This window comes from Crinia signifera, chromosome 11 (genome assembly GCF_055691185.1).
Source record: "Crinia signifera chromosome 11, ASM5569118v1, whole genome shotgun sequence".
Lineage (NCBI taxonomy): Eukaryota > Metazoa > Chordata > Amphibia > Anura > Myobatrachidae > Crinia > Crinia signifera.
Window position 1 is genome coordinate 92045475 of NC_139227.1, and position 22940 is coordinate 92068414.

Sequence of the window (22940 nt, forward strand, 5' to 3'; positions counted from 1 at the left end):
AAATGATTTTGTAAAATGAAAACCCTTTCAGATCCAATTGTAAGACTGAGTATTTTGTTCATTATCTAGAAGTAGAATTCCTGATTTGACTGGTATATTCTTGAAATTTTTGTGTTGTCTTCAAATGGCATCTTGTTCATAATCTTGACTTTACTGGTTTATATCTTATTATTTTTGTTTAAGCTTCAATCGTTATCTTTTTCTGATCTTGAAAAAGATTTCTTAATTTATAGTATTTTTTTACAGTGATGTGTAAGCTTCAAGTGTTGGCTTCAAGCATTCTGCGCAAAAGTAGCATGTCCAGGAAGTAGAATTCCTGATTTGACTGGTATATTCTTGAAATTTTTGTGTTGTCTTTAAATGGCATCTTGTTCATAATCTTGACTTTACTGGTTTATATCTTGATATTTTTGTTTAAGCTTCAATCAGCATCTTTTTCTGATCTTGAAATAGATTTCTTAATTTAAAGTATTTTTTTACAGTGATGTGTAAGCTTCAAGCATTCTTCGCAAAAGTAGCATGTCCAGACAACGTAGATTAAACCGACGAGGATGGGATTTGAACCCATGCGTGCTGAGCATAATGGATTAGCAGTCCATAACCTTAACCATCTCGGCCAGCTCGTCTTTCTGCTATCTCCCAATCCCGGCTTTCTGACACCACTTTTCCTACTTTAAAGTCAACTATTTCTAGCATTTGGACTGTGTTCTCATCACTATCAAAGGCTTGATGGCAAGTCACATCTGGCCAATAGCACGACTGCTACTGTAAAAGCAATGCTAGAGTTACACTAAAAGTGTGCTGTGCATGTCTGTTATTTAAAGAAAGACTTTATAACATGATTGACAGGAATTTAAGATCTTGACAAAAATATCAGCTCCAAAAAGATATCAAGCCGACGAGGATGGGATTTGAACCCATGCGTGCAGAGCACAATGGATTAGCAGTCCATCGCCTTAACCACTCGGCCACCTCGTCCTCCATGTTGACAATGCACCCAGCAATCCGACACCACTTGTGGCATTTAAAAGTCAATAATTTAAACCTCTGTGGATTGTATTGTCTAAACTATCAGCAGCCCATATAAGTTTAAAAAATACCTAGAGAATGTTCTAGACTTTATTTACTTAATAATAAATGATTTTGTAAAATGAAAACCCTTTCAGATCCAATTGTAAGACAGAGTATTTTGTTCATGATCTTGAAGTAGAATTCCTGATTTGACTGGTATATTCTTGAAATTTTTGTGTTGTCTTCAAATGGCATCTTGTTCATAATCTTGACTTTACTGGTTTATATCTTGATATTTTTGTTTAAGCTTCAATCGGCATCTTTTTCTGATCTTGAAATAGATTTCTTAATTTAAAGTATTTTTTTACAGTGATGTGTAAGCTTCAAGTGTTGGTTTCAAGCATTCTTCGCAAAAGTAGCATGTCCAGACAACGTAAATTAAACCGACGAGGATGAGATTTGAACCCATGCGTGCTGAGCATAATGGATTAGCAGTCCATAACCTTAACCATCTCGGCCAGCTCATCTTTCTGCTATCTCCCAATCCCGGCTTTCTGACACCACTTTTCCTACTTTAAAGTCAACTATTTCTAGCATTTGGACTGTGTTCTCATCACTATCAAAGGCTTGATGGCAAGTCACATCTGGCCAATAGCACGACTGCTACTGTAAATGCAATGCTAGAGTTACACTAAAAGTGTGCTGTGCATGTCTGTTATTTAAAGAAAGACTTTATAACATGATTGACAAGAATTTAAGATCTTGACAAAAATATCAGCTCCAAAAAGATATCGAACCGACGAGGATGGGATTTGAACCCATGCGTGCAGAGCACAATGGATTAGCAGTCCATCGCCTTAACCACTCGGCCACCTCGTCCTCCATGTTGACAATGCCCCCAGCAATCCGACACCACTTGTGGCATTTAAAAGTCAATAATTTAAACCTCTGTGGATTGTATTGTCTAAACTATCAGCAGCCCATATAAGTTTAACAAATACCTAGAGAATGTTCTAGACTTTATTTACTTAATAATAAATGATTTTGTAAAATGAAAACCCTTTCAGATCCAATTGTAAGACTGAGTATTTTGTTCATGATCTTGAAGTAGAATTCCTGATTTGACTGGTATATTCTTGAAATTTTTGTGTTGTCTTCAAATGGCATCTTGTTCATAATCTTGACTTTACTGGTTTATATCTTATTATTTTTGTTTAAGCTTCAATCGTTATCTTTTTCTGATCTTGAAAAAGATTTCTTAATTTATAGTATTTTTTTACAGTGATGTGTAAGCTTCAAGTGTTGGCTTCAAGCATTCTGCGCAAAAGTAGCATGTCCAGGAAGTAGAATTCCTGATTTGACTGGTATATTCTTGAAATTTTTGTGTTGTCTTCAAATGGCATCTTGTTCATAATCTTGACTTTACTGGTTTATATCTTGATATTTTTGTTTAAGCTTCAATCGGCATCTTTTTCTGATCTTGAAATAGATTTCTTAATTTAAAGTATTTTTTTACAGTGATGTGTAAGCTTCAAGTGTTGGCTTCAAGCATTCTTCGCAAAAGTAGCATGTCCAGACAACGTAAATTAAACCGACGAGGATGGGATTTGAACCCATGCGTGCTGAGCATAATGGATTAGCAGTTCATAACCTTAACCATCTCGGCCAGCTCGTCTTTCTGCTATCTCCCAATCCCGGCTTTCTGACACCACTTTTCCTACTTTAAAGTCAACTATTTCTAGCATTTGGACTGTGTTCTCATCACTATCAAAGGCTTGATGGCAAGTCACATCTGGCCAATAGCACGACTGCTACTGTAAAAGCAATGCTAGAGTTACACTAAAAGTGTGCTGTGCATGTCTGTTATTTAAAGAAAGACTTTATAACATGATTGACAGGAATTTACGATCTTGACAAAAATATCATCTCCAAAAAAATATCAAGCCGACGAGGATGGGATTTGAACCCATGCGTGCAGAGCACAATGGATTAGCAGTCCATCGCCTTAACCACTCGGCCACCTCGTCCTCCATGTTGACAATACACCCAGCAATCCGACACCACTTGTGGCATTTAAAAGTCAATAATTTAAACCTCTGTGGATTGTATTGTCTAAACTATCAGCAGCCCATATAAGTTTAACAAATACCTAGAGAATGTTCTAGACTTTATTTACTTAATAATAAATGATTTTGTAAAATGAAAACACTTTCAGATCCAATTGTAAGACTGAGTATTATGTTCATGATCTTGAAGTAGAATTCCTGATTTGACTGGTATATTCTTGAAATTTTTGTGTTGTCTTCAAATGGCATCTTGTTCATAATCTTGACTTTACTGGTTTATATCTTGATATTTTTGTTTAAGCTTCAATCGGCATCTTTTTTTGATCTTGAAATAGATTTCTTAATTTAAAGTATTTTTTTACAGTGATGTGTAAGCTTCAAGTGTTGGCTTCAAGCATTCTTCGCAAAAGTAGCATGTCCAGACAACGTAGATTAAACCGACGAGGATGGGATTTGAACCCATGCGTGCTGAGCATAATGGATTAGCAGTCCATAACCTTAACCATCTCGGCCAGCTCGTCTTTCTGCTATCTCCCAATCCCGGCTTTCTGACACCACTTTTCCTACTTTAAAGTCAACTATTTCTAGCATTTGGACTGTGTTCTCATCACTATCAAAGGCTTGATGGCAAGTCACATCTGGCCAATAGCACGACTGCTACTGTAAAAGCAATGCTAGAGTTACACTAAAAGTGTGCTGTGCATGTCTGTTATTTAAAGAAAGACTTTATAACATGATTGACAGGAATTTAAGATCTTGACAAAAATATCAGCTCCAAAAAGATATCAAGCCGACGAGGATGGGATTTGAACCCATGCGTGCAGAGCACAATGGATTAGCAGTCCATCGCCTTAACCACTCGGCCACCTCGTCCTCCATGTTGACAATGCACCCAGCAATCCGACCCCACTTGTGGCATTTAAAAGTCAATAATTTAAACCTCTGTGGATTGTATTGTCTAAACTATCAGCAGTCCATATAAGTTTAAAAAATACCTAGAGAATGTTCTAGACTTTATTTACTTAATAATAAATGATTTTGTAAAATGAAAACCCTTTCAGATCCAATTGTAAGAATGAGTATTATGTTCATGATCTTGAAGTAGAATTCCTGATTTGACTGGTATATTCTTGAAATGTTTGTGTTGTCTTCAAATGGCATCTTGTTCATAATCTTGACTTTACTGGTTTATATCTTGATATTTTTGTTTAAGCTTCAATCGGCATCTTTTTCTGATCTTGAAATAGATTTCTTAATTTAAAGTATTTTTTTACAGTGATGATCTTCAAGTGTTGGCTTCAAGCATTCTTCGCAAAAGTGATGAGCTTCAAGTGTTGGCTTCAAGCATTCTTCGCAAAAGTAGCATGCCCAGCCAACGTATATTAAACCGACGAGGATGGGATTTGAACCCATGCATGCAGAGCACAATGGATTAGCAGTCCATCGCCTTAACCACTCGGCCACCTCGTCCTCCATGTTGACAATGCACCCAGCAATCCGACACCACTTGTGGCATTTAAAAGTCAATAATTTAAACATCTGTGGATTGTATTGTCTTAACTATCAGCAGCCCATATAAGTTTAACAAATACCTAGAGAATGTTCTAGACTTTATTTACTTAATAATAAAAGATTTTGTAAAATGAAAACCCTTTCAGATCCAATTGTAAGACAGAGTATTTTGTTCATGATCTTGAAGTAGAATTCCTGATTTGACTGGTATATTCCTGAAATTTCTGTGTTGTCTTCAAATGGCATCTTGTTCATAATCTTGACTTTACTGGTTTATATCTTGATATTTTTGTTGAAGCTTCAATCAGCATCTTTTTCTGATCTTAAAATAGATTTCTTAATTTAAAGTATTTTTTTACAGTGATGTGTAAGCTTCAAGTGTTGGCTTCAAGCATTCTTCGCAAAAGTAGCATGTCCAGACAACGTAAATTAAACCGACGAGGATGGGATTTGAACCCATGCGTGCAGAGCACAATGGATTAGCAGTCCATCGCCTTAACCACTCGGCCACCTCGTCCTCCATGTTGACAATGCACCCAGCAATCCGACACCACTTGTGGCATTTAAAAGTCAATAATTTAAACCTCTGTGGATTGTATTGTCTTACCTATCAGCAGCCCATATAAGTTTAACAAATACCTAGAGAATGTTCTAGACTTTATTTACTTAATAATAAAAGATTTTGTAAAATGAAAACCCTTTCAGATCCAATTGTAAGACAGAGTATTTTGTTCATGATCTTGAAGTAGAATTCCTGATTTGACTGGTATATTCTTGAAATTTTTGTGTTGTCTTCAAATGGCATCTTGTTCATAATCTTGACTTTACTGGTTTATATCTTGATATTTTTGTTTAAGCTTCAATCAGCATCTTTTTCTGATCTTAAAATAGATTTCTTAATTTAAAGTATTTTTTTACAGTGATGTGTAAGCTTCAAGCATTCTTCGCAAAAGTAGCATGTCCAGACAACGTAGATTAAACCGACGAGGATGGGATTTGAACCCATGCGTGCTGAGCATAATGGATTAGCAGTCCATAACCTTAACCATCTCGGCCAGCTCGTCTTTCTGCTATCTCCCAATCCCGGCTTTCTGACACCACTTTTACTACTTTAAAGTCAACTATTTCTAGCATTTGGACTGTGTTCTCATCACTATCAAAGGCTTGATGGCAAGTCACATCTGGCCAATAGCACGACTGCTACTGTAAAAGCAATGCTAGAGTTACACTAAAAGTGTGCTGTGCATGTCTGTTATTTAAAGAAAGACTTTATAACATGATTGACAGGAATTTAAGATCTTGACAAAAATATCAGCTCCAAAAAGATATCAAGCCGACGAGGATGGGATTTGAACCCATGCGTGCAGAGCACAATGGATTAGCAGTCCATCGCCTTAACCACTCGGCCACCTCGTCCTCCATGTTGACAATGCACCCAGCAATCCGACACCACTTGTGGCATTTAAAAGTCAATAATTTAAACCTCTGTGGATTGTATTGTCTAAACTATCAGCAGTCCATATAAGTTTAAAAAATACCTAGAGAATGTTCTAGACTTTATTTACTTAATAATAAATGATTTTGTAAAATGAAAACCCTTTCAGATCCAATTGTAAGAATGAGTATTATGTTCATGATCTTGAAGTAGAATTCCTGATTTGACTGGTATATTCTTGAAATGTTTGTGTTGTCTTCAAATGGCATCTTGTTCATAATCTTGACTTTACTGGTTTATATCTTGATATTTTTGTTTAAGCTTCAATCGGCATCTTTTTCTGATCTTGAAATAGATTTCTTAATTTAAAGTATTTTTTTACAGTGATGTGTAAGCTTCAAGTGTTGGCTTCAAGCATTCTTCGCAAAAGTAGCATGTCCAGACAACGTAAATTAAACCGACGAGGATGGGATTTGAACCCATGCGTGCTGAGCATAATGGATTAGCAGTCCATAACCTTAACCATCTCGGCCAGCTCGTCTATCTGCTATCTCCCAATCCCGGCTTTCTGACACCACTTTTCCTACTTTAAAGTCAACTATTTCTAGCATTTGGACTGTGTTCTCATCACTATCAAAGGCTTGATGGCAAGTCAAATCTGGCCAATAGCACGACTGCTACTGTAAAAGCAATGCTAGAGTTACACTAAAAGTGTGCTGTGCATGTCTGTTATTTAAAGAAAGACTTTATAACATGATTGACAGGAATTTAAGATCTTGACAAAAACATCAGCTCCAAAAAGATATCAAGCCGACGAGGATGGGATTTGAACCCATGCGTGCAGAGCACAATGGATTAGCAGTCCATCGCCTTAAACACTCGGCCACCTCGTCCTCCATGTTGACAATGCACCCAGCAATCCGACACCACTTGTGGCATTTAAAAGTCAATAATTTAAACCTCTGTGGATTGTATTGTCTAAACTATCAGCAGCCCATATAAGTTTAACAAATACCTAGAGAATGTTCTAGACTTTATTTACTTAATAATAAATGATTTTGTAAAATGAAAACACTTTCAGATCCAATTGTAAGACAGAGTATTTTGTTCATGATCTTGAAGTAGAATTCCTGATTTGACTGGTATATTCTTGAAATTTTTGTGTTGTCTTCAAATGGCATCTTGTTCATAATCTTGACTTTACTGGTTTATATCTTGTTATTTTTGTTTAAGCTTCAATCGTTATCTTTTTCTGATCTTGAAAAAGATTTCTTAATTTATAGTATTTTTTTACAGTGATGTGTAAGCTTCAAGTGTTGGCTTCAAGCATTCTTCGCAAAAGTAGCATGTCCAGGAAGTAGAATTCCTGATTTGACTGGTATATTCTTGAAATTTTTGTGTTGTCTTCAAATGTCATCTTGTTCATAATCTTGACTTTACTGGTTTATATCTTGATATTTTTGTTTAAGCTTCAATCGGCATCTTTTTCTGATCTTGAAATAGATTTCTTAATTTAAAGTATTTTTTTACAGTGATGTGTAAGCTTCAAGTGTTGGCTTCAAGCATTCTTCGCAAAAGTAGCATGTCCAGACAACGTAAATTAAACCGACGAGGATGGGATTTGAACCCATGCGTGCAGAGCACAATGGATTTAGCAGTCCATCGCCTTAACCACTCGGCCACCTCGTCCTCCATGTTGACAATACACCCAGCAATCCGACACCACTTGTGGCATTTAAAAGTCAATAATTTAAACCTCTGTGGATTGTATTGTCTTAACTATCAGCAGCCCATATAAGTTTAACAAATACCTAGAGAATGTTCTAGACTTTATTTACTTAATAATAAATGATTTTGTAAAATGAAAACACTTTCAGATCCAATTGTAAGACTGAGTATTATGTTCATGATCTTGAAGTAGAATTCCTGATTTGACTGGTATATTCTTGAAATTTTTGTGTTGTCTTCAAATGGCATCTTGTTCATAATCTTGACTTTACTGGTTTATATCTTGATATTTTTGTTTAAGCTTCAATCGGCATCTTTTTCTGATCTTGAAATAGATTTCTTAATTTAAAGTATTTTTTTACAGTGATGTGTAAGCTTCAAGTGTTGGCTTCAAGCATTCTTCGCAAAAGTAGCATGTCCAGACAACGTAAATTAAACTGACGAGGATGGGATTTGAACCCATGCATGCTGAGCATAATGGATTAGCAGTCTATAACCTTAACCATCTCGGCCAGCTCGTCTTTCGGCTATCTCCCAATCCCGGCTTTCTGACACCACTTTTCCTACTTTAAAGTCAACTATTTCTAGCATTTGGACTGTGTTCTCATCACTATCAAAGGCTTGATGGCAAGTCACATCTGGCCAATAGCACGACTGATACTGTAAAAGCAATGCTAGAGTTACACTAAAAGTGTGCTGTGCATGTCTGTTATTTAAAGAAAGACTTTATAACATGATTGACAGGAATTTAAGATCTTGACAAAAATATCATCTCCAAAAAAATATCAAGCCGACGAGGATGGGATTTGAACCCATGCGTGCAGAGCACAATGGATTAGCAGTCCATCGCCTTAACCACTCGGCCACCTCGTCCTCCATGTTGACAATGCACCCAGCAATCCGACACCACTTGTGGCATTTAAAAGTCAATAATTTAAACCTCTGTGGATTGTATTGTCTTAACTATCAGCAGCCCATATAAGTTTAACAAATACCTAGAGAATGTTCTAGACTTTATTTACTTAATAATAAATGATTTTGTAAAATGAAAACACTTTCAGATCCAATTGTAAGACTGAGTATTATGTTCATGATCTTGAAGTAGAATTCCTGATTTGACTGGTATATTCTTGAAATGTTTGTGTTGTCTTCAAATGGCATCTTGTTCATAATCTTGACTTTACTGGTTTATATCTTGATATTTTTGTTTAAGCTTCAATCGGCATCTTTTTCTGATCTTGAAATAGATTTCTTAATTTAAAGTATTTTTGGTACTTGTTTCCTAGAACGGCCACAATCGTGAGTGATCGTGGCTCTTAATTAAGGGACACGATCCTCACGATGTGGCCGATTTTTGACAATTTTTTCACTGTGATTGACAGAAATCGGGTCAATCGGTCGGTCGCGACCAATTAAAATCGGCCGCGATGCGACCGACCGATTGACCCGATTTTTCCATAGACTTCAATGTTAAAAAATCTTTTAACATTGAAATCGGTCGGTCTTGTGCCATTATAATGGCACAAGATGAGATGGACTTGATTAAGTCCATCTCACATAGGGAAAAATGATAAAAAAGGTGAAATGGGCCAATATGACCCATTTCACATTTTTTATGTGCCCGCCATGACCCCACGATAGACGTGAACCCGAAGCGTGGCGAGCGCAGCGAGCCCGCGAGGGGCGGCGGTGCGCGTCCTCCGACCTTTTCATTCCCCTACTATCCACTAGGGCGTGGAGTGAGACTATAATAGTGTGGCGAGCGCAGCGAGCCACCGAGCCCGAAGCGTGGCGAGCGCAGCGAGCCCCGCGAGGGGACGCGTATACCTGTGAAGTTAGACGCGTCCCCTCGCGGGGCTCGCTGCGCTCGCCACGCTTCGGGCTCGGTGGCTCGCTGCGCTCGCCACACTATTATATTCTCACTCCACGCCCTAGTGGATAGTAGGGGAATGAAAAGGTCGGAGGACGCGCACCGCCGCCCCTCGCGGGCTCGCTGCGCTCGCCACGCTTCGGGTTCACGTCTATCGTGGGGTCTAGCACACTTATTAACATTTGGGGGGGCAATTTAAACAAATCTTGTGAAAAAAAAAAAAAAATCGGGTGAAAAATCGGCCGATCGGATCGGTCGCATCGTATGCGACCAAATCGCATGCGATGCGATCGATCCGATTTTTTATCTTACGACCACAACGATCTAAATCGTTGTGGCCGTTCTAGGAAACAAGTACCGTATTTTTTTACAGTGATGTGTAAGCTTCAAGTGTTGGCTTCAAGCATTCTTCGCAAAAGTAGCATGCCCAGACAACGTATATTAAACCGACGAGGATGGGATTTGAACCCATGCGTGCAGAGCACAATGAATTAGCAGTCCATCGCCTTAAACACTCGGCCACCTCGTCCTCCATGTTGACAATGCACCCAGCAATCCGACACCACTTGTGGCATTTAAAAGTCAATAATTTAAACATCTGTGGATTGTATTGTCTTAACTATCAGCAGCCCATATAAGTTTAACAAATACCTAGAGAATGTTCTAGACTTTATTTACTTAATAATAAAAGATTTTGTAAAATGAAAACCCTTTCAGATCCAATTGTAAGACAGAGTATTTTGTTCATGATCTTGAAGTAGAATTCCTGATTTGACTGGTATATTCCTGAAATTTTTGTGTTGTCTTCAAATGGCATCTTGTTCATAATCTTGACTTTACTGGTTTATATCTTGATATTTTTGTTTAAGCTTCAATCAGCATCTTTTTCTGATCTTAAAATAGATTTCTTAATTTAAAGTATTTTTTTACAGTGATGTGTAAGCTTCAAGCATTCTTCGCAAAAGTAGCATGTCCAGACAACGTAGATTAAACCGACGAGGATGGGATTTGAACCCATGCGTGCTGAGCATAATGGATTAGCAGTCCATAACCTTAACCATCTCGGCCAGCTCGTCTTTCTGCTATCTCCCAATCCCGGCTTTCTGACACCACTTTTCCTACTTTAAAGTCAACTATTTCTAGCATTTGGACTGTGTTCTCATCACTATCAAAGGCTTGATGGCAAGTCACATCTGGCCAATAGCACGACTGCTACTGTAAAAGCAATGCTAGAGTTACACTAAAAGTGTGCTGTGCATGTCTGTTATTTAAAGAAAGACTTTATAACATGATTGACAGGAATTTAAGATCTTGACAAAAATATCAGCTCCAAAAAGATATCAAGCCGACGAGGATGGGATTTGAACCCATGCGTGCAGAGCACAATGGATTAGCAGTCCATCGCCTTAACCACTCGGCCACCTCGTCCTCCATGTTGACAATGCACCCAGCAATCCGACACCACTTGTGGCATTTAAAAGTCAATAATTTAAACCTCTGTGGATTGTATTGTCTAAACTATCAGCAGTCCATATAAGTTTAAAAAATACCTAGAGAATGTTCTAGACTTTATTTACTTAATAATAAATGATTTTGTAAAATGAAAACCCTTTCAGATCCAATTGTAAGAATGAGTATTATGTTCATGATCTTGAAGTAGAATTCCTGATTTGACTGGTATATTCTTGAAATGTTTGTGTTGTCTTCAAATGGCATCTTGTTCATAATCTTGACTTTACTGGTTTATATCTTGATATTTTTGTTTAAGCTTCAATCGGCATCTTTTTCTGATCTTGAAATAGATTTCTTAATTTAAAGTATTTTTTTACAGTGATGTGTAAGCTTCAAGTGTTGGCTTCAAGCATTCTTCGCAAAAGTAGCATGCCCAGACAACGTATATTAAACCGACGAGGATGGGATTTGAACCCATGCATGCAGAGCACAATGGATTAGCAGTCCATCGCCTTAACCACTCGGCCACCTCGTCCTCCATGTTGACAATGCACCCAGCAATCCGACACCACTTGTGGCATTTAAAAGTCAATAATTTAAACATCTGTGGATTGTATTGTCTTAACTATCAGCAGCCCATATAATTTTAACAAATACCTAGAGAATGTTCTAGACTTTATTTACTTAATAATAAAAGATTTTGTAAAATGAAAACCCTTTCAGATCCAATTGTAAGACAGAGTATTTTGTTCATGATCTTGAAGTAGAATTCCTGATTTGACTGGTATATTCCTGAAATTTTTGTGTTGTCTTCAAATGGCATCTTGTTCATAATCTTGACTTTACTGGTTTATATCTTGATATTTTTGTTTAAGCTTCAATCAGCATCTTTTTCTGATCTTAAAATAGATTTCTTAATTTAAAGTATTTTTTTACAGTGATGTGTAAGCTTCAAGTGTTGGCTTCAAGCATTCTTCGCAAAAGTAGCATGTCCAGACAACGTAAATTAAACCCGCCGAGGATGGGATTTGAACCCATGCGTGCTGAGCATAATGGATTAGCAGTCCATAACCTTAACCATCTCGGCCAGCTCGTCTTTCTGCTATCTCCCAATCCCGGCTTTCTGACACCACTTTTCCTACTTTAAAGTCAACTATTTCTAGCATTTGGACTGTGTTCTCATCACTATCAAAGGCTTGATGGCAAGTCAAATCTGGCCAATAGCACGACTGCTACTGTAAAAGCAATGCTAGAGTTACACTAAAAGTGTGCTGTGCATGTCTGTTATTTAAAGAAAGACTTTATAACATGATTGACAAGAATTTAAGATCTTGACAAAAATATCAGCTCCAAAAAGATATCAAGCCGACGAGGATGGGATTTGAACCCATGCGTGCAGAGCACAATGGATTAGCAGTCCATCGCCTTAACCACTCGGCCACCTCGTCCTCCATGTTGACAATGCACCCAGCAATCCGACACCACTTGTGGCATTTAAAAGTCAATAATTTAAACCTCTGTGGATTGTATTGTCTTAACTATCAGCAGCCCATATAAGTTTAACAAATACCTAGAGAATGTTCTAGACTTTATTTACTTAATAATAAAAGATTTTGTAAAATGAAAACACTTTCAGATCCAATTGTAAGACTGAGTATTATGTTCATGATCTTGAAGTAGAATTCCTGATTTGACTGGTATATTCTTGAAATGTTTGTGTTGTCTTCAAATGGCATCTTGTTCATAATCTTGACTTTACTGGTTTATATCTTGATATTTTTGTTTAAGCTTCAATCGGCATCTTTTTCTGATCTTGAAATTGATTTCTTAATTTAAAGTATTTTTTTACAGTGATGTGTAAGCTTCAAGTGTTGGATTCAAGCATTCTTCGCAAAAGTAGCATGTCCAGACAACGTAAATTAAACCGACGAGGATGGGATTTGAACCCATGCGTGCTGAGCATAATGGATTAGCAGTCCATAACCTTAACCATCTCGACCAGCTCGTCTATCTGCTATTTCCCAATCCCGGCTTTCTGACACCACTTTTCCTACTTTAAAGTCAACTATTTCTAGCATTTGGACTGTGTTCTCATCACTATCAAAGGCTTGATGGCAAGTCAAATCTGGCCAATAGCACGACTGCTACTGTAAAAGCAATGCTAGAGTTACACTAAAAGTGTGCTGTGCATGTCTGTTATTTAAAGAAAGACTTTATAACATGATTGACAGGAATTTAAGATCTTGACAAAAATATCAGCTCCAAAAAGATATCAAGCCGACGAGGATGGGATTTGAACCCATGCGTGCAGAGCACAATGGATTAGCAGTCCATCGCCTTAAACACTCGGCCACCTCGTCCTCCATGTTGACAATGCACCCAGCAATCCGACACCACTTGTGGCATTTAAAAGTCAATAATTTAAACCTCTGTGGATTGTATTGTCTAAACTATCAGCAGCCCATATAAGTTTAACAAATACCTAGAGAATGTTCTAGACTTTATTTACTTAATAATAAATGATTTTGTAAAATGAAAACACTTTCAGATCCAATTGTAAGACAGAGTATTTTGTTCATGATCTTGAAGTAGAATTCCTGATTTGACTGGTATATTCTTGAAATTTTTGTGTTGTCTTCAAATGGCATCTTGTTCATAATCTTGACTTTACTGGTTTATATCTTGTTATTTTTGTTTAAGCTTCAATCGTTATCTTTTTCTGATCTTGAAAAAGATTTCTTAATTTATAGTATTTTTTTACAGTGATGTGTAAGCTTCAAGTGTTGGCTTCAAGCATTCTTCGCAAAAGTAGCATGTCCAGGAAGTAGAATTCCTGATTTGACTGGTATATTCTTGAAATTTTTGTGTTGTCTTCAAATGTCATCTTGTTCATAATCTTGACTTTACTGGTTTATATCTTGATATTTTTGTTTAAGCTTCAATCGGCATCTTTTTCTGATCTTGAAATAGATTTCTTAATTTAAAGTATTTTTTTACAGTGATGTGTAAGCTTCAAGTGTTGGCTTCAAGCATTCTTCGCAAAAGTAGCATGTCCAGACAACGTTAATTAAAACGACGAGGATGGCATTTGAACCCATGCGTGCAGAGCACAATGGATTAGCAGTCCATCGCCTAACCACTCGGCCACCTCGTCCTCCATGTTGACAATGCACCCAGCAATCCGACACCACTTTTGGCATTTAAAAGTCAATAATTTAAACCTCTGTGGATTGTATTGTCTTAACTATCAGCAGCCCATATAAGTTTAACAAATACCTAGAGAATGTTCTAGACTTTATTTACTTAATAATAAATGATTTTGTAAAATGAAAACCCTTTCAGATCCAATTGTAAGACTGAGTATTTTGTTCATTATCTAGAAGTAGAATTCCTGATTTGACTGGTATATTCTTGAAATTTTTGTGTTGTCTTCAAATGGCATCTTGTTCATAATCTTGACTTTACTGGTTTATATCTTGATATTTTTGTTTAAGCTTCAATCGGCATCTTTTTCTGATCTTGAAATAGATTTCTTAATTTAAAGTATTTTTTTACAGTGATGTGTAAGCTTCAAGTGTTGGCTTCAAGCATTCTTCGCAAAAGTAGCATGCCCAGACAACGTATATTAAACCGACGAGGATGGGATTTGAACCCATGCATGCAGAGCACAATGGATTAGCAGTCCATCGCCTTAACCACTCGGCCACCTCGTCCTCCATGTTGACAATGCACCCAGCAATCCGACACCACTTGTGGCATTTAAAAGTCAATAATTTAAACATCTGTGGATTGTATTGTCTTAACTATCAGCAGCCCATATAAGTTTAACAAATACCTAGAGAATGTTCTAGACTTTATTTACTTAATAATAAAAGATTTTGTAAAATGAAAACCCTTTCAGATCCAATTGTAAGACAGAGTATTTTGTTCATGATCTTGAAGTAGAATTCCTGATTTGACTGGTATATTCCTGAAATTTTTGTGTTGTCTTCAAATGGCATCTTGTTCATAATCTTGACTTTACTGGTTTATATCTTGATATTTTTGTTTAAGCTTCAATCAGCATCTTTTTCTGATCTTAAAATAGATTTCTTAATTTAAAGTATTTTTTTACAGTGATGTGTAAGCTTCAAGTGTTGGCTTCAAGCATTCTTCGCAAAAGTAGCATGTCCAGACAACGTAAATTAAACCGCCGAGGATGGGATTTGAACCCATGCGTGCTGAGCATAATGGATTAGCAGTCCATAACCTTAACCATCTCGGCCAGCTCGTCTTTCTGCTATCTCCCAATCCCGGCTTTCTGACACCACTTTTCCTACTTTAAAGTCAACTATTTCTAGCATTTGGACTGTGTTCTCATCACTATCAAAGGCTTGATGGCAAGTCAAATCTGGCCAATAGCACGACTGCTACTGTAAAAGCAATGCTAGAGTTACACTAAAAGTGTGCTGTGCATGTCTGTTATTTAAAGAAAGACTTTATAACATGATTGACAAGAATTTAAGATCTTGACAAAAATATCAGCTCCAAAAAGATATCAAGCCGACGAGGATGGGATTTGAACCCATGCGTGCAGAGCACAATGGATTAGCAGTCCATCGCCTTAACCACTCGGCCACCTCGTCCTCCATGTTGACAATACACCCAGCAATCCGACACCACTTGTGGCATTTAAAAGTCAATAATTTAAACCTCTGTGGATTGTATTGTCTAAACTATCAGCAGCCCATATAAGTTTAACAAATACCTAGAGAATGTTCTAGACTTTATTTACTTAATAATAAATGATTTTGTAAAATGAAAACACTTTCAGATCCAATTGTAAGACTGAGTATTATGTTCATGATCTTGAAGTAGAATTCCTGATTTGACTGGTATATTCTTGAAATTTTTGTGTTGTCTTCAAATGGCATCTTGTTCATAATCTTGACTTTACTGGTTTATATCTTGATATTTTTGTTTAAGCTTCAATCGGCATCTTTTTCTGATCTTGAAATAGATTTCTTAATTTAAAGTATTTTTTTACAGTGATGTGTAAGCTTCAAGTGTTGGCTTCAAGCATTCTTCGCAAAAGTAGCATGTCCAGACAACGTAAATTAAACCGACGAGGATGGGATTTGAACCCATGCGTGCTGAGCACAATGGATTAGCAGTCCATAACCTTAACCTCTCGGCCAGCTCGTCTTTCTGCTATCTCCCAATCCCGGCTTTCTGACACCACTTTTCCTACTTTAAAGTCAACTATTTCTAGCGTTTGGACTGTGTTCTCATCACTATCAAAGGCTTGATGGCAAGTCACATCTGGCCAATAGCACGACTGCTACTGTAAAAGCAATGCTAGAGTTACACTAAAAGTGTGCTGTGCATGTCTGTTATTTAAAGAAAGACTTTATAACATGATTGACAGGAATTTAAGATCTTGACAAAAATATCAGCTCCAAAAAGATATCAAGCCGACGAGGATGGGATTTGAACCCATGCGTGCAGAGCACAATGGATTAGCAGTCCATCGCCTTAACCACTCGGCCACCTCGTCCTCCATGTTGACAATGCACCCAGCAATCCGACACCACTTGTGGAATTTAAAAGTCAATAATTTAAACCTCTGTGGATTGTATTGTCTAAACTATCAGCAGCCCATATAAGTTTAACAAATACCTAGAGAATGTTCTAGACTTTATTTACTTAATAATAAAAGATTTTGTAAAATGAAAACCCTTTCAGATCCAATTGTAAGACAGAGTATTTTGTTCATGATCTTGAAGTAGAATTCCTGATTTGACTGGTATATTCTTGAAATTTTTGTGTTGTCTTCAAATGGCATCTTGTTCATAATCTTGACTTTACTGGTTTATATCTTGATATTTTTGTTTTAGCTTCAATCAGCATCTTTTTCTGATCTTAAAATAGATTTCTTAATTTAAAGTATTTTTTTACAGTGATGTGTAAGCTTCAAGTGTTGGCTTCAAGCATTCTTCGCAAAAGTAGCATGTCCAGACAACGTAAATTAAACCGACGAGGATGGGATTTGAACCCATGCGTGCAGAGCACAATGGATTAGCAGTCCATCGCCTTAACCACTCGGCCACCTCGTCCTCCATGTTGACAATGCACCCAGCAATCCGACACCACTTGTGGCATTTAAAAGTCAATAATTTAAACCTCTGTGGATTGTATTGTCTTACCTATCAGCAGCCCATATAAGTTTAACAAATACCTAGAGAATGTTCTAGACTTTATTTACTTAATAATAAAAGATTTTGTAAAATGAAAACCCTTTCAGATCCAATTGTAAGACAGAGTATTTTGTTCATGATCTTGAAGTAGAATTCCTGATTTGACTGGTATATTCTTGAAATTTTTGTGTTGTCTTCAAATGGCATCTTGTTCATAATCTTGACTTTACTGGTTTATATCTTGATATTTTTGTTTAAGCTTCAATCAGCATCTTTTTCTGATCTTAAAATAGATTTCTTAATTTAAAGTATTTTTTTACAGTGATGTGTAAGCTTCAAGCATTCTTCGCAAAAGTAGCATGTCCAGACAACGTAGATTAAACCGACGAGGATGGGATTTGAACCCATGCGTGCTGAGCATAATGGATTAGCAGTCCATAACCTTAACCATCTCGGCCAGCTCGTCTTTCTGCTATCTCCCAATCCCGGCTTTCTGACACCACTTTTCCTACTTTAAAGTCAACTATTTCTAGCATTTGGACTGTGTTCTCATCACTATCAAAGGCTTGATGGCAAGTCACATCTGGCCAATAGCACGACTGCTACTGTAAAAGCAATGCTAGAGTTACACTAAAAGTGTGCTGTGCATGTCTGTTATTTAAAGAAAGACTTTATAACATGATTGACAGGAATTTAAGATCTTGACAAAAATATCAGCTCCAAAAAGATATCAAGCCGACGAGGATGGGATTTGAACCCATGCGTGCAGAGCACAATGGATTAGCAGTCCATCGCCTTAACCACTCGGCCACCTCGTCCTCCATGTTGACAATGCACCCAGCAATCCGACCCCACTTGTGGCATTTAAAAGTCAATAATTTAAACCTCTGTGGATTGTATTGTCTAAACTATCAGCAGTCCATATAAGTTTAAAAAATACCTAGAGAATGTTCTAGACTTTATTTACTTAATAATAAATGATTTTGTAAAATGAAAATCCTTTCAGATCCAATTGTAAGAATGAGTATTATGTTCATGATCTTGAAGTAGAATTCCTGATTTGACTGGTATATTCTTGAAATGTTTGTGTTGTCTTCAAATGGCATATTGTTCATAATCTTGACTTTACTGGTTTATATCTTGATATTTTTGTTTAAGCTTCAATCGGCATCTTTTTCTGATCTTGAAATAGATTTCTTAATTTAAAGTATTTTTTTACAGTGATGATCTTCAAGTGTTGGCTTCAAGCATTCTTCGCAAAAGTGATGAGCTTCAAGTGTTGGCTTCAAGCATTCTTCGCAAAAGTAGCATGCCCAGCCAACGTATATTAAACCGACGAGGATGGGATTTGAACCCATGCATGCAGAGCACAATGGATTAGCAGTCCATCGCCTTAACCACTCGGCCACCTCGTCCTCCATGTTGACAATGCACCCAGCAATCCGACACCACTTGTGGCATTTAAAAGTCAATAATTTAAACATCTGTGGATTGTATTGTCTTAACTATCAGCAGCCCATATAAGTTTAACAAATACCTAGAGAATGTTCTAGACTTTATTTACTTAATAATAAAAGATTTTGTAAAATGAAAACCCTTTCAGATCCAATTGTAAGACAGAGTATTTTGTTCATGATCTTGAAGTAGAATTCCTGATTTGACTGGTATATTCCTGAAATTTTTGTGTTGTCTTCAAATGGCATCTTGTTCATAATCTTGACTTTACTGGTTTATATCTTGATATTTTTGTTTAAGCTTCAATCAGCATCTTTTTCTGATCTTAAAATAGATTTCTTAATTTAAAGTATTTTTTTACAGTGATGTGTAAGCTTCAAGTGTTGGCTTCAAGCATTCTTCGCAAAAGTAGCATGTCCAGACAACGTAAATTAAACCGACGAGGATGGGATTTGAACCCATGCGTGCAGAGCACAATGGATTAGCAGTCCATCGCCTTAACCACTCGGCCACCTCGTCCTCCATGTTGACAATGCACCCAGCAATCCGACACCACTTGTGGCATTTAAAAGTCAATAATTTAAACCTCTGTGGATTGTATTGTCTTACCTATCAGCAGCCCATATAAGTTTAACAAATACCTAGAGAATGTTCTAGACTTTATTTACTTAATAATAAAAGATTTTGTAAAATGAAAACCCTTTCAGATCCAATTGTAAGACAGAGTATTTTGTTCATGATCTTGAAGTAGAATTCCTGATTTGACTGGTATATTCTTGAAATTTTTGTGTTGTCTTCAAATGGCATCTTGTTCATAATCTTGACTTTACTGGTTTATATCTTGATATTTTTGTTTAAGCTTCAATCAGCATCTTTTTCTGATCTTAAAATAGATTTCTTAATTTAAAGTATTTTTTTACAGTGATGTGTAAGCTTCAAGCATTCTTCGCAAAAGTAGCATGTCCAGACAACGTAGATTAAACCGACGAGGATGGGATTTGAACCCATGCGTGCTGAGCATAATGGATTAGCAGTCCATAACCTTAACCATCTCGGCCAGCTCGTCTTTCTGCTATCTCCCAATCCCGGCTTTCTGACACCACTTTTCCTACTTTAAAGTCAACTATTTCTAGCATTTGGACTGTGTTCTCATCACTATCAAAGGCTTGATGGCAAGTCACATCTGGCCAATAGCACGACTGCTACTGTAAAAGCAATGCTAGAGTTACACTAAAAGTGTGCTGTGCATGTCTGTTATTTAAAGAAAGACTTTATAACATGATTGACAGGAATTTAAGATCTTGACAAAAATATCAGCTCCAAAAAGATATCAAGCCGACGAGGATGGGATTTGAACCCATGCGTGCAGAGCACAATGGATTAGCAGTCCATCGCCTTAACCACTCGGCCACCTCGTCCTCCATGTTGACAATGCACCCAGCAATCCGACACCACTTGTGGCATTTAAAAGTCAATAATTTAAACCTCTGTGGATTGTATTGTCTAAACTATCAGCAGTCCATATAAGTTTAAAAAATACCTAGAGAATGTTCTAGACTTTATTTACTTAATAATAAATGATTTTGTAAAATGAAAACCCTTTCAGATCCAATTGTAAGAATGAGTATTATGTTCATGATCTTGAAGTAGAATTCCTGATTTGACTGGTATATTCTTGAAATGTTTGTGTTGTCTTCAAATGGCATCTTGTTCATAATCTTGACTTTACTGGTTTATATCTTGATATTTTTGTTTAAGCTTCAATCGGCATCTTTTTCTGATCTTGAAATAGATTTCTTAATTTAAAGTATTTTTTTACAGTGATGTGTAAGCTTCAAGTGTTGGCTTCAAGCATTCTTCGCAAAAGTAGCATGTCCAGACAACGTAAATTAAACCGACGAGGATGGGATTTGAACCCATGCGTGCTGAGCATAATGGATTAGCAGTCCATAACCTTAACCATCTCGGCCAGCTCGTCTATCTGCTATCTCCCAATCCCGGCTTTCTGACACCACTTTTCCTACTTTAAAGTCAACTATTTCTAGCATTTGGACTGTGTTCTCATCACTATCAAAGGCTTGATGGCAAGTCAAATCTGGCCAATAGCACGACTGCTACTGTAAAAGCAATGCTAGAGTTACACTAAAAGTGTGCTGTGCATGTCTGTTATTTAAAGAAAGACTTTATAACATGATTGACAGGAATTTAAGATCTTGACAAAAACATCAGCTCCAAAAAGATATCAAGCCGACGAGGATGGGATTTGAACCCATGCGTGCAGAGCACAATGGATTAGCAGTCCATCGCCTTAACCACTCGGCCACCTCGTCCTCCATGTTGACAATGCACCCAGCAATCCGACCCCACTTGTGGCATTTAAAAGTCAATAATTTAAACCTCTGTGGATTGTATTGTCTAAACTATCAGCAGTCCATATAAGTTTAAAAAATACCTAGAGAATGTTCTAGACTTTATTTACTTAATAATAAATGATTTTGTAAAATGAAAACCCTTTCAGATCCAATTGTAAGAATGAGTATTATGTTCATGATCTTGAAGTAGAATTCCTGATATGACTGGTATATTCTTGAAATGTTTGTGTTGTCTTCAAATGGCATCTTGTTCATAATCTTGACTTTACTGGTTTATATCTTGATATTTTTGTTTAAGCTTCAATCGGCATCTTTTTCTGATCTTGAAATAGATTTCTTAATTTAAAGTATTTTTTTACAGTGATGATCTTCAAGTGTTGGCTTCAAGCATTCTTCGCAAAAGTGATGAGCTTCAAGTGTTGGCTTCAAGCATTCTTCGCAAAAGTAGCATGCCCAGCCAACGTATATTAAACCGACGAGGATGGGATTTGAACCCATGCATGCAGAGCACAATGGATTAGCAGTCCATCGCCTTAACCACTCGGCCACCTCGTCCTCCATGTTGACAATGCACCCAGCAATCCGACACCACTTGTGGCATTTAAAAGTCAATAATTTAAACATCTGTGGATTGTATTGTCTTAACTATCAGCAGCCCATATAAGTTTAACAAATACCTAGAGAATGTTCTAGACTTTATTTACTTAATAATAAAAGATTTTGTAAAATGAAAACCCTTTCAGATCCAATTGTAAGACAGAGTATTATGTTCATGATCTTGAAGTAGAATTCCTGATTTGACTGGTATATTCCTGAAATTTTTGTGTTGTCTTCAAATGGCATCTTGTTCATAATCTTGACTTTACTGGTTTATATCTTGATATTTTTGTTTAAGCTTCAATCAGCATCTTTTTCTGATCTTAAAATAGATTTCTTAATTTAAAGTATTTTTTTACAGTGATGTGTAAGCTTCAAGTGTTGGCTTCAAGCATTCTTCGCAAAAGTAGCATGTCCAGACAACGTAAATTAAACCGACGAGGATGGGATTTGAACCCATGCGTGCAGAGCACAATGGATTAGCAGTCCATCGCCTTAACCACTCGGCCACCTCGTCCTCCATGTTGACAATGCACCCAGCAATCCGACACCACTTGTGGCATTTAAAAGTCAATAATTTAAACCTCTGTGGATTGTATTGTCTTACCTATCAGCAGCCCATATAAGTTTAACAAATACCTAGAGAATGTTCTAGACTTTATTTACTTAATAATAAAAGATTTTGTAAAATGAAAACCCTTTCAGATCCAATTGTAAGACAGAGTATTTTGTTCATGATCTTGAAGTAGAATTCCTGATTTGACTGGTATATTCTTGAAATTTTTGTGTTGTCTTCAAATGGCATCTTGTTCATAATCTTGACTTTACTGGTTTATATCTTGATATTTTTGTTTAAGCTTCAATCAGCATCTTTTTCTGATCTTAAAATAGATTTCTTAATTTAAAGTATTTTTTTACAGTGATGTGTAAGCTTCAAGCATTCTTCGCAAAAGTAGCATGTCCAGACAACGTAGATTAAACCGACGAGGATGGGATTTGAACCCATGCGTGCTGAGCATAATGGATTAGCAGTCCATAACCTTAACCATCTCGGCCAGCTCGTCTTTCTGCTATCTCCCAATCCCGGCTTTCTGACACCACTTTTCCTACTTTAAAGTCAACTATTTCTAGCATTTGGACTGTGTTCTCATCACTATCAAAGGCTTGATGGCAAGTCACATCTGGCCAATAGCACGACTGCTACTGTAAAAGCAATGCTAGAGTTACACTAAAAGTGTGCTGTGCATGTCTGTTATTTAAAGAAAG

The 22940-nt window shown here is 36.9% G+C and overlaps 28 non-coding genes across 28 annotated transcripts; all 28 read right to left on the minus strand.

The window, feature by feature from the left end:
- Positions 1–896: 896 nt before the first annotated feature.
- On the minus strand, positions 897–978 carry TRNAS-GCU (transfer RNA serine (anticodon GCU)). Its single transcript has one exon. It is a non-coding gene; the product is annotated as a tRNA-Ser (tRNA).
- An 830-nt stretch (positions 979–1808) lies between these two features.
- Positions 1809–1890, minus strand: TRNAS-GCU (transfer RNA serine (anticodon GCU)). The gene has a single exon. It is a non-coding gene; the product is annotated as a tRNA-Ser (tRNA).
- A 1066-nt stretch (positions 1891–2956) lies between these two features.
- Positions 2957–3038, minus strand: TRNAS-GCU (transfer RNA serine (anticodon GCU)). Its single transcript has one exon. It is a non-coding gene; the product is annotated as a tRNA-Ser (tRNA).
- An 830-nt stretch (positions 3039–3868) lies between these two features.
- TRNAS-GCU (transfer RNA serine (anticodon GCU)) lies at positions 3869–3950 on the minus strand. Its single transcript has one exon. It is a non-coding gene; the product is annotated as a tRNA-Ser (tRNA).
- Positions 3951–4465: 515 nt separating this feature from the next.
- Positions 4466–4547, minus strand: TRNAS-GCU (transfer RNA serine (anticodon GCU)). Its single transcript has one exon. It is a non-coding gene; the product is annotated as a tRNA-Ser (tRNA).
- Positions 4548–5024: 477 nt separating this feature from the next.
- TRNAS-GCU (transfer RNA serine (anticodon GCU)) lies at positions 5025–5106 on the minus strand. The gene has a single exon. It is a non-coding gene; the product is annotated as a tRNA-Ser (tRNA).
- An 817-nt stretch (positions 5107–5923) lies between these two features.
- On the minus strand, positions 5924–6005 carry TRNAS-GCU (transfer RNA serine (anticodon GCU)). Its single transcript has one exon. It is a non-coding gene; the product is annotated as a tRNA-Ser (tRNA).
- Positions 6006–6835: 830 nt separating this feature from the next.
- On the minus strand, positions 6836–6917 carry TRNAS-GCU (transfer RNA serine (anticodon GCU)). Its single transcript has one exon. It is a non-coding gene; the product is annotated as a tRNA-Ser (tRNA).
- A 713-nt stretch (positions 6918–7630) lies between these two features.
- On the minus strand, positions 7631–7713 carry TRNAS-GCU (transfer RNA serine (anticodon GCU)). Its single transcript has one exon. It is a non-coding gene; the product is annotated as a tRNA-Ser (tRNA).
- Positions 7714–8543: 830 nt separating this feature from the next.
- TRNAS-GCU (transfer RNA serine (anticodon GCU)) lies at positions 8544–8625 on the minus strand. Its single transcript has one exon. It is a non-coding gene; the product is annotated as a tRNA-Ser (tRNA).
- A 1444-nt stretch (positions 8626–10069) lies between these two features.
- TRNAS-GCU (transfer RNA serine (anticodon GCU)) lies at positions 10070–10151 on the minus strand. The gene has a single exon. It is a non-coding gene; the product is annotated as a tRNA-Ser (tRNA).
- An 817-nt stretch (positions 10152–10968) lies between these two features.
- TRNAS-GCU (transfer RNA serine (anticodon GCU)) lies at positions 10969–11050 on the minus strand. Its single transcript has one exon. It is a non-coding gene; the product is annotated as a tRNA-Ser (tRNA).
- Positions 11051–11527: 477 nt separating this feature from the next.
- On the minus strand, positions 11528–11609 carry TRNAS-GCU (transfer RNA serine (anticodon GCU)). The gene has a single exon. It is a non-coding gene; the product is annotated as a tRNA-Ser (tRNA).
- Positions 11610–12440: 831 nt separating this feature from the next.
- On the minus strand, positions 12441–12522 carry TRNAS-GCU (transfer RNA serine (anticodon GCU)). The gene has a single exon. It is a non-coding gene; the product is annotated as a tRNA-Ser (tRNA).
- Positions 12523–13352: 830 nt separating this feature from the next.
- On the minus strand, positions 13353–13434 carry TRNAS-GCU (transfer RNA serine (anticodon GCU)). The gene has a single exon. It is a non-coding gene; the product is annotated as a tRNA-Ser (tRNA).
- A 713-nt stretch (positions 13435–14147) lies between these two features.
- On the minus strand, positions 14148–14228 carry TRNAS-GCU (transfer RNA serine (anticodon GCU)). The gene has a single exon. It is a non-coding gene; the product is annotated as a tRNA-Ser (tRNA).
- A 477-nt stretch (positions 14229–14705) lies between these two features.
- Positions 14706–14787, minus strand: TRNAS-GCU (transfer RNA serine (anticodon GCU)). The gene has a single exon. It is a non-coding gene; the product is annotated as a tRNA-Ser (tRNA).
- An 830-nt stretch (positions 14788–15617) lies between these two features.
- TRNAS-GCU (transfer RNA serine (anticodon GCU)) lies at positions 15618–15699 on the minus strand. The gene has a single exon. It is a non-coding gene; the product is annotated as a tRNA-Ser (tRNA).
- Positions 15700–16176: 477 nt separating this feature from the next.
- On the minus strand, positions 16177–16258 carry TRNAS-GCU (transfer RNA serine (anticodon GCU)). Its single transcript has one exon. It is a non-coding gene; the product is annotated as a tRNA-Ser (tRNA).
- Positions 16259–16528: 270 nt separating this feature from the next.
- Positions 16529–16610, minus strand: TRNAS-GCU (transfer RNA serine (anticodon GCU)). The gene has a single exon. It is a non-coding gene; the product is annotated as a tRNA-Ser (tRNA).
- A 477-nt stretch (positions 16611–17087) lies between these two features.
- TRNAS-GCU (transfer RNA serine (anticodon GCU)) lies at positions 17088–17169 on the minus strand. The gene has a single exon. It is a non-coding gene; the product is annotated as a tRNA-Ser (tRNA).
- An 817-nt stretch (positions 17170–17986) lies between these two features.
- TRNAS-GCU (transfer RNA serine (anticodon GCU)) lies at positions 17987–18068 on the minus strand. The gene has a single exon. It is a non-coding gene; the product is annotated as a tRNA-Ser (tRNA).
- A 515-nt stretch (positions 18069–18583) lies between these two features.
- On the minus strand, positions 18584–18665 carry TRNAS-GCU (transfer RNA serine (anticodon GCU)). Its single transcript has one exon. It is a non-coding gene; the product is annotated as a tRNA-Ser (tRNA).
- A 477-nt stretch (positions 18666–19142) lies between these two features.
- TRNAS-GCU (transfer RNA serine (anticodon GCU)) lies at positions 19143–19224 on the minus strand. The gene has a single exon. It is a non-coding gene; the product is annotated as a tRNA-Ser (tRNA).
- Positions 19225–20041: 817 nt separating this feature from the next.
- Positions 20042–20123, minus strand: TRNAS-GCU (transfer RNA serine (anticodon GCU)). Its single transcript has one exon. It is a non-coding gene; the product is annotated as a tRNA-Ser (tRNA).
- An 830-nt stretch (positions 20124–20953) lies between these two features.
- TRNAS-GCU (transfer RNA serine (anticodon GCU)) lies at positions 20954–21035 on the minus strand. The gene has a single exon. It is a non-coding gene; the product is annotated as a tRNA-Ser (tRNA).
- A 515-nt stretch (positions 21036–21550) lies between these two features.
- On the minus strand, positions 21551–21632 carry TRNAS-GCU (transfer RNA serine (anticodon GCU)). Its single transcript has one exon. It is a non-coding gene; the product is annotated as a tRNA-Ser (tRNA).
- Positions 21633–22109: 477 nt separating this feature from the next.
- On the minus strand, positions 22110–22191 carry TRNAS-GCU (transfer RNA serine (anticodon GCU)). Its single transcript has one exon. It is a non-coding gene; the product is annotated as a tRNA-Ser (tRNA).
- Positions 22192–22940: the final 749 nt, after the last annotated feature.